Here is a 15,015-nt window from a genome sequence, read left to right as displayed (position 1 = left end):
TATTGTGGCAAAATATACATAATATAAAACTTACCATTCAAACCATTTTTAGGTATACAGTTCAGTGGCATTAAGTGCATTCACATTGTTGTGCAACCATTAACACTATTCATCTCCAGAAATTCTCATCTTTCCAAACTGCAACTCCCAAATATTAAACAATAACTCCCCATTTCCCCTCCCTTCAGCCCCTGGCAACCACCATTCTATTTTCTGTCTCCGTGAATTTGATTACTCTAGATCAGTGTATCATAAAATATTTGTTCTTTTGTGACTGGCTTATTTCACTTAATGACTTCAAGTTTTGTCCATTTTGTAGCATGTGTCGGAATTTCATTTCTTTTTAAAACTGAGTAATATTCCTCTGTATGGTGTGCACGTACACATATTTTTTGTTTATCCATTCATCTGTTGATGGACATTTAATTTTTTCCCTATTTTTTTGGCCATTGTGAATAATTCCACTATCAACTTTGGTGTACAAATATGTGTTTGAATCACTGTTTCCAGTTCTTTTAGGTATATACTCAGTAGTTGAATTATTGGATCATATGCTAGTTCTATATTTAATTTTAAAAGGAACTGTCATATTATTTTCATAGTAGCTGCATCATTTTTCATTCCCAGCAGCAGTGCACAAAGGTTCTGGTTTCTCCATATTCCCACCAACACTTGTTATTTTCTGGTTTTGTTTTCTTTTATTTTGTTTTTAATGATAGTCATCTTAATGGTATAAAGTGGTATCTTGTGGTTTTCACTTGCATTTCTTTAATGATTAGTGAGGTAAGCATCTTCTCATGTGCTTATTGACCATCTTCTTTCCAGAAATATCTCTTCAAGCCCTTTGCTACTTTTTAAATTAGGCTATTTTCCTTTTTATTGTTGAGTTATAAAAGTTCTGTATATTTAACAAAGACCAACCAACAGATAGCTCTTTCTTTGTAATAGATGTGGCATATGTTTTCCTGAATGAATAAATGAATTTGTTTCCTTTACATCTTAGCTTGAATGGAAGAAAAGAAAATAAATAACTTGTCTCTTTTTAAGGCAGATAAACTGCAGCAAATAAATTTGGTGAGAGCCCGCATATAATCACACATGAAAAGCCTTCATTTCAGTTTCTACTGAAATAACCAACTTTGCTGGTTATCTCCATCATATTTCAATCCCTTAATTTTGCCCATATATCCCATTGATCATGCCCATTACCTACAGTCCTGTGTACATATAATACTTGATTAAAGATAGTAAATATATGCTGGTGATATTTTCCACCTAAGAAATGAATAGTTTAGGACACTGTCAATTCACTCTCCTGAGGTAATGTAGCTTGAATATTACTTCATTGGATCTTTATCTTATGGCTGCACAAAAGACATTTAACAAATCTCATCTTTTCCTAAAACAATTTAGAAGTATTTATTATTTTCCTTCATCAAAACAACCACATATATTACTCTGACATCACCATATCTCATTCATAATCAAATACACACAGGGGCCTCCTACAACCACAGATCTGATTACATTAACAGAGCACTCCCCATCCCCCTCTCCCCCCATCAGTAAAGACCATCAGCAGGTGTTGCTACAAACAGCTTAAGCTGGAGAGCTACACAGTACCACTGGGTCAGGATCATCTCAACTCCTGTCTCTTCCACTTACTACACACGTCCCAGGAAAGTGATTTAGCCTCGCCAAGCCTCAATTTCCTTTTCTAAAAAACATAAATTTAGGTACCTACTTCCTAATATTGTTAGGAGGAGTAAATGATAGATTTGAACATGCCCAATAATAGGGTCTGGCACACAAAAGTATACCATAAAAGTGAGCTATCGTCTCTGAAAACTTATTGTAAGAGTTAGCACGTGTCTCCTGGTACCAGAGGCAACAATGCAGACCCAGCCGGTGCATATTACAGTGACAAGACTACAGAACTTGACAGGAAAATATTTTGTGCTCTTGCAACTAGTGATGAGTAACCCAAAGCAAAAGGTGACAGGCCCGGTGCAACCCAGACGTCATAGGACAGAATCTTTGTGATGCACATGAAGAGGTCATGGATGTAGTTCCTACAGCCTCACTGGTTAAGGGTTATCACTAGAGGGACACTTCCTAATTTGCCCAGGAAATCCCAGGTTACACCTGCTCTCAGAGTGAAATTACGACAGCAACACTTTCACTCTCAAAAATGTCCTGGCTAATTCAAGAACATAGAAAAGGAAGAGCAAAATAAACCCAAAGTGAAGAGAAGGAAGGAAATAGTAAAATTGAGAGCAGAATCAATGAAATTGAAAGTAGGAAAACAATAGAGAAAAATCAACAAAACCAAAATATTTCTTTGGAAAAAGAAAAAAATCAATGAAATTGACAAACCTCTAGCAAGACTGAAAGAAGACAAAGCACAAACCACTAATAAAATTCATTCCTGAATGAAACACAGGATACAGATCCTACAGCCACTATGAGCAAATTTGTGCTTATAGATTCAACAATTTAGAAAAAAATTGACCAATTTCCCTAAACACAAACTATCAAAATTCAACCAAACCAAAATAGATAACCTTCTCCTAATGGTACTATGACAAATAAATCAAATATGTAATTAAAAAGCACCCCCCCCAAATCTCCAGGCTAAAACAGCATCACTCTAAATTTTACCAAACATTTAAAGAATTAATACCGATTTTCTCAATCTGTCCTAGAAAACTAAAGAGAAAGAACACTTCTCAACTCATTTTAAAAGGCCACTGTTACCTTGACAGAAAAAAACAAATAAATAAAGACAATACAGAAAAGCAAAGCTGCAGAACAATATGTTTCATGAACTTAGATGCAAAATCCCTCAAAAAAAATTAGCCAATCAAATCCAATAAAGTACACAAATTACACACCATGGGTAAGAGAGATTTATGGTAGGTATGCAAGCCTCATACAACATTCAAATATCAATCAACATAACCCACCATATCAAAATATTAAAGACGAAAAATTGTACAATTGTATCAATTGACATAGAAAACACAGCTGACAAAATCCAAACATACATTTATTGTTAAAAATTATCAGAAAACTAGAAATAGAGACTTCCTAAAATTGATAAAGAACATGCACAAAACCCTACAGCTAATATCATACTTAATGTGGAAAAACTGAATGCCTCTTCTCTAAGATTGGGGACAAGACAAGGATATTCACTCTCACCACTCCTACATAGTGCTGGAAATTATAGCAGTGCAATAAGGCAAAAACAAATAAATAAATAAAAAGCACACAGATTGGAAAGGAAGAAATAAAATGTCCCCTGCTTGCAGATGACATAACCATCTACAGAGAAAAATCCCCAGGATCTACAAAAATACTCCAATAACAATAAATAAGTTCAACAAAATTTCAGGATACGACATCAACACACACGTACAAAATAAGTTGCATTTCCATACACTAAGAATGAATATGTGGAAAGTGAAATTAAAAGCACAATCAATACCATTTATAATCACTCCAAAGAAAATTAAAAACTTAGGTAGAATCTTAACATGGTATCTGTATGCTGAAAATTTGAAAATGCTAATGAAAGAAATCAGGGAAGAAACATACTGTATTCATGAATTGGAAGACTCAACACAGTAAATATGCTAATTCTCCACAAATAATCTATAGGTTTAATACAATTCCTACCAAGATGTAAGTATTTCTGTTTTGTTTTGTTTCTATAGACATAGATAGCTTATTATAAAATTCATATGGAAAGACATGGGCCCTAAATTACCTAAAATAATCTTTAAAGAAAATATATAATGGGAAGAATCATTCTATCAGTTATTAAGGCCTATTATATTGTTACAGTTATTAAAATAATGTGGTTATGGAGAAGGGATAGACATATGGATCAATAGAACTGAACAGAGAACACAAATAGACTCACAATAATATGCCCAACTGTTTTTGACAGAGATGCAAAAGCAATTCGATAGAGGAAGGCCAGCATTTTTAACAAATGGTGGTGGGGAATTGAACATCCATTGGTAAAAATATAAACCTTAACCTATATCATACCTTACATAAAAATTAACTCAAAATGGATCATGGACATATATAAAACATAAACTGTAAAATTTTTAGAAATAAAAAATTTACAGTATCTAGGATTAAGCACAGAGTTCTCAGACTTGACACTAGAGGAAAAAAACTGACAAACTGGACTTCATCAAAAGAAAAAAAGCTTTTGCTTGAAGAAAACCCTGTTAAAAGGATGTAAAGACAAGCTACAGACTGGAAAAGAATGTTTGCAAACCACTTATGCAACAAAGATTCATATGTAGAATATCAAAACTTATCAGTAAAAAAAACAATCTATCCAATTAGAAAATGTGCAAAAGACATGATCAGACATTTCACTGAAGAGGATATACAAATGACAAATAAGCACATGAAAAGATGCTCCATATCCTTAGCCATTAGGGAAATGACAATTAAAACCACAATGAGATACTACTAAATACACACCTACCAGAACAACTAAAATAAGAAAAATAGTAATAGCAACAAATTCTGGTAAAGATGTGGGAATACTGGATCATTCATACATTACTGGGAAGAGTATGAAATGGTATGGCCACTTTGGATAATAGTTTGAAAGTTTCTTATACAACTAAACATGCAACTATCATACGACCCTGTGAATGCACTTTTGGACACTCTCCCCCTACAGTGAAAACTTTTGTTCACACAGCCTTGTACACAAATATTCAGAGAAGCTTTATTTTTTTATTTTTCATTTTTTACTTTTTAAAAAATCTTTATTGCAGTATAATTGCTTTACAATGGTGTGTTAGTTTCTGCTTTATAACAAAGTGAATCAGTTACACATATACATATGTCCGCATATCTCTTCTCTCTTGCGTCTCCCTCCCTCCCACCCTCCCTATCCCACCCCTCTAGGTTGTCACAAAGCACCCAGCTGATCTCCCTGTGCTATGCGGCTGCTTCCCACTAGCTATCTATTTTACATTTGGTAGTGTATATATGTCCATGGCACTCTCTCACTTTATCCCAGCTGACCCATCCCCCTCCCCGTATCCTCAAGTCCATTCTCTAGTAGGTCTGTGTCCTTATTCCCATCTTGCCCCTAGGTTCTTCATGACAATTTTTTTTTTTTTTTTAGATTCCATATATATGTGTTAGCATACGGTATTGGTTTTTCTCTTTCTGACTTACTTCACTCTGTATGACAGACTCTAGATCCATCCACCTCACTACAAATAACTCAATTTTGTTTCTTTTTATGGCTGAATAATATTCCATTATATATATGTGCCACATCTTCTTTATCCATTCATCTGTTGATGGACACTTAGGTTGCTTCCATGTCCTGGCTATTGTAAATAGAGCTGCAATGAACATTTTGGTACATGACTCTTCTTGAATTATGGTTTTCTCAGGGTATATGCCCAGTAGTGAGATTGCTGGGTTGTATGGTAGTTCTAGTTTTAGTTTTTTAAGGAGCCTCCATACTGTTCTCCATAGTGGCTGTATCAATTTACATTCCCACCAACAGTGCAAGAGGGTTCCCTTTTCTCCACACCCTCTCCAGCATTTATTGTTTGTAGATTTTTTGATGATGGCCATTCTGAACGGTGTGAGATGATATCGCATTGTAGTTTTGATTTGCATTTCTCTAATGATTAATGATGTTGAGCATTCTTTCATGTGTTTGTTGGCAATCTGTATATCTTCTTTGGAGAAATGTCTGTTTAGGTCTTCTGCCCATTTTTGGATTGGGTTGTTTGTTTTTTATGATATTGAGCTGCATGAGCTGCTTGTAAATTTTAGAGATTAATCTTTTGTCAGTTGCTTCATTTGCAAATATTTTCTCCCATTCTGAGGGTTGTCTTTTGGTCTTGTTTATGGTTTCCTTTGCTATGCAAAAGCTTTTAAGTTTCATTAGGTCGCATCTGTTTATTTTTGTTTTTATTTCCATTTCTCTAGGAGCTGGGTCAAAAAGGATCTTGCTGTGATTTATGTCATAGAATGGTCTGCCTATGTTTTCCTCTAAGACTTTGACACTGTCTGGCCTTACATTTAGGTCTTTAATCCATTTTGAGTTTATTTTTGTGTATGGTGTTAGGGAGTGTTCTAATTTCATTCTTTTACATGTAGCTGTCCAGTTTTCCTAACACCACGTATTGAAGAGGCTGTCTTCTCTCCACTGTATATTCTTGCCTCCTTTATCAAAGATAAGGTGACCATATGTGCTTGGGTTTATCTCTGGGTTTTCTATCCTGTTCCATTGATATATATTTCTGTTTTTGTGCCAGTACCATACTGTCTTGATTACTGTAGCTTTGTAGTATAGTCTGAAGTCAGGGAGCCTGATTCCTCCAGCTCCGTTTTTCTTTCTCAAGATTGCTTTGGCTATTCGGGGTCTTTTGTGTTTCCATACAAATTGTGAAATTTTTTGTTCTAGTTCTGTGAAAAATGCCAGTGGTAGTTTGATAGGGATTGCACTGAATCTGTAGATTGCTTTGGGTAGCAGAGTCATTTACACAACATTGATTCTTCCAATCCAAGAACATGGTATAGCTCTCCATCTACTTGTATCATCTTTAATTTCTTTCATCAGTGTCTTATAATTTTCTGCATACAGGTCTTTTGTCTCCATAGGTAGGTTTATTCCTAGATATTTTATTTTTTGTTGCAATGGTAAATGGGAGTGTTTTCTTAATTTCACCTTCAGATTTTTCATCATTACTGTATAGAAGTGCAAGAGATTTCGGTGCATTAATTTTGTATCCTGCTACTTTACCAAATTCATTGATTAGCTCTAGTAGTTTTCTGCTAGCATCTTTAGGATTCTCTATGTATAGTATCATGTCATCTGCAAATAGTGACAGCATTACTTCTTCTTTTCTGATTTGGATTCCATTTATTTATTTTTCTTCTCTGACTGCTATGGCTAAAACTTCCAAACCTATGTTGAATAACAGTGGTGAGAGTGGGCAAACTTTTCTTGTTCCTGATCTTAGTGGAAATGGTTTCAGCTTTTCACCATGGAAGATGATGTTGGCTGTGGGTGTGTCATATATGGCCTTTATTATGTTGAGGAAAGTTCCCTCTATGCCTACTTTCTGGAGGGTTTTTATCATAAATGGGTGTTGAATTTTGTCGAAAGCTTTCTCTGCATCTATTGAGATGATCATATCTTTTTTCTTCTTCAATTTGTTAATATGGTGTATCATTTGTTGATTTGCGTATATTGAAGAATCCTTGCATTCCTGGGATAAACCCCACTTGATCATGGTGTATGATCCTTTTAATGTGCTGTTGGGTTCTGTTTGCTAGTATTTTGTTGAGGATTTTTGCATTTATGTTCATCAGTGATATTGGCCTGTAGTTTTCTTTCTTTGTGTCATCTTTGTCTGGTTTTGGTATCAGGGTGATGGTGGCCTCGTAGAATGAGTTGGGGAGTGTTCCTCCCTCTGCTATATTATGGAAGAGTTTGAGAAGGATAGGTGTTACTCTTCTCTAAATGTTTGACAGAATTTGCCTGTGAAGCCATCTGGTCCTTGGCTTTTGTTTGTTGAAAGATTTTTAATCAGTTTCAATTTCAGGGCTTGTGATTTGTCTGCTCATATTTTCTATTTCTTCCTGGTTCAGTGTCAGAAGGTTGTGTTTTTCTAAGAATGTGTCCATTTCCTCCAGGTTGTCCATTTTATTCGCATATAGTTGCCTGTAGTAATCTCTCATAATCCTTTGTATTTCTGCAGTGTCAGCTGTTACTTCTCCTTTTTCATTTCTAATTCTATTGATTTGAGTCTTCTCCCTTTTTTTCTTGATGAGTGTGGCTAATTGTTTATCAATTTTGTTTATCTTCTCAAAGAACCAGCTTTTAGCTTTATTGATCTTTGCTATTGTTTCCTTCATTTCTTTTTCATTTATTTCTGATCTGATCTTTATGATTTCTTTCCTTCTGCTAACCTTGGGGTCTTTTTGTTATTCTTTCTCTCATTGCTTTAGGTGTAAGGTTAGGTTGTTTATTCGAGATTTTTCTTGTTTCTTGACATAGGATTGTATTGCTATAAACTTCCCTCTTAGTACTGCATTTGCTGCATCCCATAGGTTTTGGGTTGTCATGTTTTCATTGTCATTTGTTTCTAGGTATTTTTTGATTTCCTCTTTGATTTCTTCAGTGATCTTTTGGTTATTAAGCAGTGTGTTGTTTAGCCTCCATGTGTTTGTATTTCTTACAGATTTTTTCCTGTAATTGATATCAAGTCTCATAGCGTTGTGATCAGAAAAGATACTTGATATGATTTCAATTTTATTAAATTCACCAAGGCTTGATCTGTGACCCACGATATGATCTATCCTGGAGCATGTTCCATGAGTACTTGAGAAGAATGTGTATTCTGTTGTTTTTGGATGGAATGTCCTGTAAATATCAATTAAGTCCATCTTGCTTAATATATCATTTAAAGCTTGTGTTTCCTTATTTATTTTCCTTTTGGATGATCTACCCAGTGGTGAAAGTGGGGTGTTATAGTCCCCTACTATGATTGTATTACTGGTGATTTCCCCTTTTATGGCTGTTAGTATTTGTCTTATGTATTGAAGTGCTCCTAAGTGCATAAATATTTACAATTTTTACATCTTCTTCTTGGAATGGTCCCTTGATCATTATGTATTGTCCTTCTTTGTCTGTTGTAATAGTCTTTGTTTTAAAGTCTATTTTGTCTGATATGAGAATTGCTACTCCAGTAATCAAATTCTTTTGATTTCCATTTGCATGGAATATCTTTTTCCATCCCCTCACTTTCAGTCTGTATGTGTCCCTAGGTCTGAAGTGGGTCTCTTGTGGACAGCATATATACGGGTCTTGTTTTTGTATCCATTCAGCCAGTCTATGTCTTTTGGTTGGAGCATTTAATCCATTTACATTTAAGGTCATTATTGATATGTATGTTCCTATTACCATTTTCTTAATTTTGGGGGGCTTGTTATGTAGGTCTTTCCCTTCTCTTGTGTTTCCTGCCTACAGAAGTTCCTTTAGCATTTTTTGTAAAGCTGGTTTGGTGGTGCTGAATTCTCTTAGCTTTTGCTTGTCTGTAAAGGTTTTAATTTCTCCATCAAATGTGAATGAGATCCTTGCTGGGTAGAGTAATCTTGGTTGTAGGTTTTTCTCCTTCATCATTTTAAATATGTCCTGCCGCTCCCTTCTGGCTTGGAGAGTTTCTGCTGAAAGATCAGGTGTTAACCTTATGGGGATTCCCTTGTGTGTTATTTGTTGTTTTTCCCTTGCTGCTTTTAATATTTTTTCTTTGTATTTAATTTTTGATAGTTTGATTAATATGTGTCTTGGCGTGTTTCTCCTTGGATTTATCTGAATGGGACTCTCTGTGCTTCTTGGACTTGACTGACTATATCCTTTCCCATATTAGGGAAGTTTCCAACTACAATCTCTTCAAATATTTTCTCAGTCCCTTTCTTTTTCTCTTCTTCTTCGGGAACCCCTATAATTCGAATGTTGGTGCGTTTAATGTTGTCCCAGAGGTCTCTGAGACTGTCCACAATTCTTTTCATTCTTTTTTCTTTATTCTGCTCTGCAGTAGTAATTCCCACTATTTTATCTTACAGGTGACTTAAGCGTTCTTCTGCCTCAGTTATTCTGCTATTGACCCCTTCTAGAGAATTTTTAATTTCATTTATTGTGTTGTTCATCACTGTTTACTCTTTAGTTCTTCTAGGTCCTTGTTAAACGTTTCTTGTATTTTCTCCATTCTATTTCCAAGATTTTGGATCATCTTTACTATCATTATTCTGAATTCTTTTTCAGGTAGACTGCCAATTTCCTCTTCATTTGTTAGGTTTGGTGGGTTTTTGCCTTGTTCTTCATCTGCTGGATGTTTCTCTGTCTTCTCATTTTGCTTAACTTACTGTGTTTGGGGTCTCCTTTTTGCAGACTGCAGGTTCGTAGTTCCCACTGTTTTTGGTGTCTGTCCCCAGTGGCTAAGGTTGGTTCAGTGGGTTGTGTAGGCTTCCGGTGGAGGAGACTAGTCCCCGTGTTCTGGTGGATGGCGCTGGATCTTGTCTTTCTGGTGGGCAGGTCCACGTCTGGTGGTGTGTTTTGGGGTGTCTGTGGCCTTATTAAGATTTTAGGCAGCCTCTCTGCTAATGGATGGGGCTGTGTTCCTGTCTTGCTAGTTGTTTGGCATAGGGTGCCCAGCACTGTAGCTTGCTGGTCGTTGGGTGGAGCTGGGTCTTGGTGTTGAGATGGAGATCTCTGGGAGATTTTCACTGTTTTATATTACTTGGAGCTGGGATGTCTCTTGTGGACCCGTGTCCTGAACTTGGCTCTCCCACCTCAGAGGCACAGCCCTGATGCCTGGCTGGAGCACAAAGAGCCTGTCATCCATACAGCTCAGAATAAAAGGGAAAAAAAAGAAGGAAGGAAGGAAGGAAGGAAGGAAGGAAGGAAGGAAGAAGGAAAGAAAGAAGAAGATAAAATAAAATAAAATAAAATAAAGTAAAATAAAATGAAGTTATTAAAATAAAAAATAAATATTAAAAAATTTTTTGAATGTAATAAAAAAAATAAAGAAAGAAGAGAGCAACCAAACCAAAAAACAAATCCACCAATGATAACAAGTGCTAAAAACTATACTAAAAGAAAAAAGAAAAAAGAAAAAAGAAAAAACGGACAGGCAGAACCCTAGGACAAATGGTAAAAGCAAAGCTATACAGACAAAATCGCACCCAGCAGCATACACATATACACTCAAAAGAGAAAAGGGGAAAAAAGTATATATATCATTGCTCCCAAAGTCTACCTCCTCAATTTGGGATGATTCGTTGTCTATTCAGGTATTCCACAGATGCAGGCACATCAAGTTGTTTGTGGAGCTTTAATCCGCTGCTCCTGAGGCTGCTGGGAGAAATTTCCCTTTCTCTTCTTTGTTCGCACAGCTCCCAGGGTTCAGCTTTGGATTTGGCCCCGCCTCTGCGTGTAGGTCGCCTGAGGGCGTCTGTTCTTCGCTCAGACAGGACAGGGTTAAAGGAGAAGCTGCTTTGGGGGCTCTGGCTCACTCAGGCCGGGGGGAGGGATGGGCACGGATACGGGGCGAGCCTGCAGCGGCAGAGGCCGGCGTGACGTTGCAACAGCCTGAGGCGCGCCGTGCGTTCTCCCGGGGAAGTTGTCCCTGGATCACGGGAGCCTGGCAGTGGCGGGCTGCACAGGCTCCCGGGAGGGAGGTGTGGAGAGTGACCTGTGCTTGCACACAGGCTTCTTGGTGGCGGCAGCAGCGGCCTTAGCGTCTCATGCCCGTCTCTGGGGTCCACGCTGATAGCCGCGGCTCGCGCCCGTCTCTGGAGCTCGTTTAGTTGGCGCTCTGAATCCCCTCTCCTCGCGCACCAGGAAATAAAGAGGCAAGAAAAAGTCTCTTGCCTCTTCGGCAGCTCCAGACTTTTTCCCGGACTCCCTCCCAGCCAGCTGTGGTGCACTAGCCCCTTCAGGCTGTGTTCACGCCGCCAGCCCCAGTCCTCTCCCTGGGATCCAACCGAAGCCCAAGCCTCAGCTCCCAGCCCCGCCCACCCTGGCGGGGGAGCAGACAAGCCTCTCGGGCTGGTGAGTGCTGCTTGGCGCCGATCCTCTGTGCGGGAATCTCTCCGCTTTGCCCTCCGCATCCCTGTGGCTGCGCTCTCCTCCGTGGCTCTGAAGCTTCCTCTCCACCACCCGCAGTCTCCACCCGTGAAGGGGCTTCCTAGTGTGTGGAAACCTTTCGTCCTTCACAGCTCCCTCCCACTGGTGCAGGTCCCGTCCCTATTCTTTTGTCTCGGTTTTTTTTTTCTTTTGCCCTACCCAGGTGCGTGGGGAGTTTCTTGCCTTTGGGGAGGTCTGAGGTCTTCTGCCAGCGTTCAGTAGGTGTTCTGCAGGAGTTCTTCCACATGCAGATGTATTTCCGATGTATTTGTGGGGAGGAAGGTGATCGCCATGTCTTACTCTTCCGCCATCTTGAAGCTCCTCGCCAGAAGCTTTATTTTTAATAGCCACCATGTGGGAACACAAACATTTAAGGATGAATGTTTAAATAACCCATAGCACATCCATACCATGGAATACTACTTGGCAATAAAGAGAAACTGATCATTGGTATGCAATAAAAGTTCGGAAGAATTTTCAGAGAATTGTGCTCAGTGAAAAAAGTCAATCCCAAAGATCACATATTGTATGATTCCATTTACATAGTACACTTAAAATGACAAAATTATAGAAATGGATAATAGATTAGTGGTTGACAGGGATCGGGGTGGACAGACGGTGTGGGGTAGGGAGGGGATTTGTCTATAAAGGACAACACAGGGATCTTTGTGATGATGGAACTGTACCTCAACTGTATCAGTGTTGTGGTTATGATATTTTACTATATTTTTGCAAGATCATATAGGAAATTATAATAATAGATAAGAGAAAGTAGGTCAAGGACAATAGGTAAGGGGTACAAGTTAACTCTCTGCATGATTTCTTACAGTCATGTGTGTATCCACAGTTACCTCCAAATTAAATTTTTAGTTAAATAGGAAAGTATCTCAGTGTGGTTAATAAATTATAAGAGCACCCTATTTATCACCAGAAGAAACTCCAGAAATATCAGAATCTTCTTGGTCCTTTATAAATCATTGTTAAAAATGCATAGGTAGTAGGCCACATTAGGTAGATAGGTAGATAGCTACATTACTACATTACATTATTGAGTGCTTACTATGTGCTGATTCCTTACTTCCAACACTTGGCATACCGCCTCCCAGTACAGATGGCAACATGCTAGATTGACAATGATTCTCACTGTTGAGAACTGGTTTTCAATCTGTATTATGATCCTTTTCATAGATTTCCAAGATAAAAAGACTAACTTGATCATTATTAGTTAGCTGGCTAGCCAGATACATAGACAATACCTGTATAAAAGAGTTAAGACATTAATACCACAAAAGGACAAAGGTAAGTGAGCAATTTCTCTTTATCATTTGTCTTAAGGTATCTCACTTCTGTCCCAGCAAGCTACCAGTGGTACACATATAGTTTATTTTTTTCTAGTGGATTGACAGAATAAGTACCTAAGTGTATTCTTCAGTGCATTAACACTGGAAGGTTACCTTTAGTAGCTATAGAGTGTTAGGGTCTGTGATAGGTACTTTCTCAATAGCATAGTGACCCATATATAGAAGTGCCTCAATTAATACATGAATATACAAATTTATGAATGAATTAATAGGTTTATGAAGCACTTAATATGTCCTAATTATTGTGTCAAGTCCTGAATGAGAAGTGGTTTCTGCCAGTGACGTTCTTACAATCTGGTAGGGGAGACAGACATATATATAGTTAATTACAACAAAATATGATGTGTAGAAAGATTTTTTTTTAAGTAGGCATGAGTTGCTAAGGTCATCCAGTACAGCAAGTCTAAGATGTCTGGCATGGCAGTAGAACAGCAAAGATTTTACAGAGAAAGGAGAGCCTAAAAAAGAGGTTTCTGAAAATGCATAAAATATTTCCTAAGGCAATGGTTTTATAAGGTATTTCCTTCACTTATTCATTCCTAAATTCAGCAAATTTGGTAAATACTAATCATGGGCCAACTACTATTTTTAGAGGGTTTTTTTTTTTTTTTTTCAGTCAACTTCATTGCACCTAAAATGGGAGTAAGCATAACACTGACACCAAATAAATCATTATTTGCTGATTAATTAACTGAATTATACAGTGTATCGCCATGTCTTGAGAATAACGGGACAGGAAAAGACTACTGTCATAGTTTGCATACCTTGTGCTGCCTTTGAACTTGACCTCAGCCAAAGATTGTTTTCTACTCTTGTCCAATCCTCACAATAACAAACTGATATGAACATTGTAATTTTTTTAATAGAGGACTAATATTATCAAGAAGTACACAAACCCTGCAGGCAATCAGGACTACTGAAGAATTCTCTACTGGTCTTCTATTTATATAGCTTGAAAGGACAATACCAAAAATCGGCATGTAAGCTTTTATTTGTTCTGCTCAGGGTTCATAGCTAAGCCTTGCATACAGGGCTTCATGGACAATTGTTTTCAACAAGAGTCTTGATTATACCGAAATCTGACCTATCATATTGACTTTAGCATCATACCACAATATAACAACTAATTCCACTGTATTATATCTATTCAGAAAAGTCCTTTCATCTCCCTCTCAGAAACAGAGTATTTTTCTGACTTTGTTATTGGTCTGATTCACCATGGGATTTATTTTCTTTTCTGACACATTAACAATTATTAAAACATGTTACTTAAGGAAATGCTTTTTTAGAATTATCAATTCGTTTAAAAGTCACAGTTTGATGAAATAGTTTACAGGGTAGGTTCAAGATTCCTCATTAAAGAAAACACCTCCAGCTGCCTTTCAGTGTCAATGCCTTTCAAAAGGACAACATGGGGTATAGATTCTCAGATTTAGGGCTGCCTTACAGCCTTGTGATGCAAGTGCCCTAAAGCCAGGGATCCAGCTGCATTTTTTTTTCCTGACATTCCAAGAAATTCTGCAGGAAAAGAAAATTAACTTTTACAACAGAGAAAGATTGTAGGATGGGGCGGAGACTCTGGTATTTCATCCTTTCCTATCTTGCCAATTCACTCTCCCACTGCAAGCAGACATAGAAATCATCCAGTTCCTTCATTTCCCCTTCTAGTTCATAAGGAGGATGAATTTTCATTTGAAAAGCACTTTGCAGTTCTTAAAGGATAATTCTGCAAGTACAGGATGATGTTTCATCCCCAAAACAACAACAACAACAAATTGGATTTTGGGTGCCCTTTAGCAAGGCACAAAGCAGCCTCTAAGGACCCCTTGGAGTTATGTTATCTAAGTCTAAAGAGGAAACAGGAGAAATTCCAACTGAGATTCTAGATGTTAAAATGTCTGCTAGGCTTTTTCTCTCTGATTCCTAATGTTCTTTCCAAAAGTTTTAATATTTTGC

The sequence above is a fragment of the Balaenoptera physalus genome, assembly GCF_965194825.1.
Source record: "Balaenoptera physalus genome assembly, chromosome: 10".
NCBI classification, from domain to species: domain Eukaryota; kingdom Metazoa; phylum Chordata; class Mammalia; order Artiodactyla; family Balaenopteridae; genus Balaenoptera; species Balaenoptera physalus.
Note: the sequence above shows the minus strand (reverse complement) of the source record.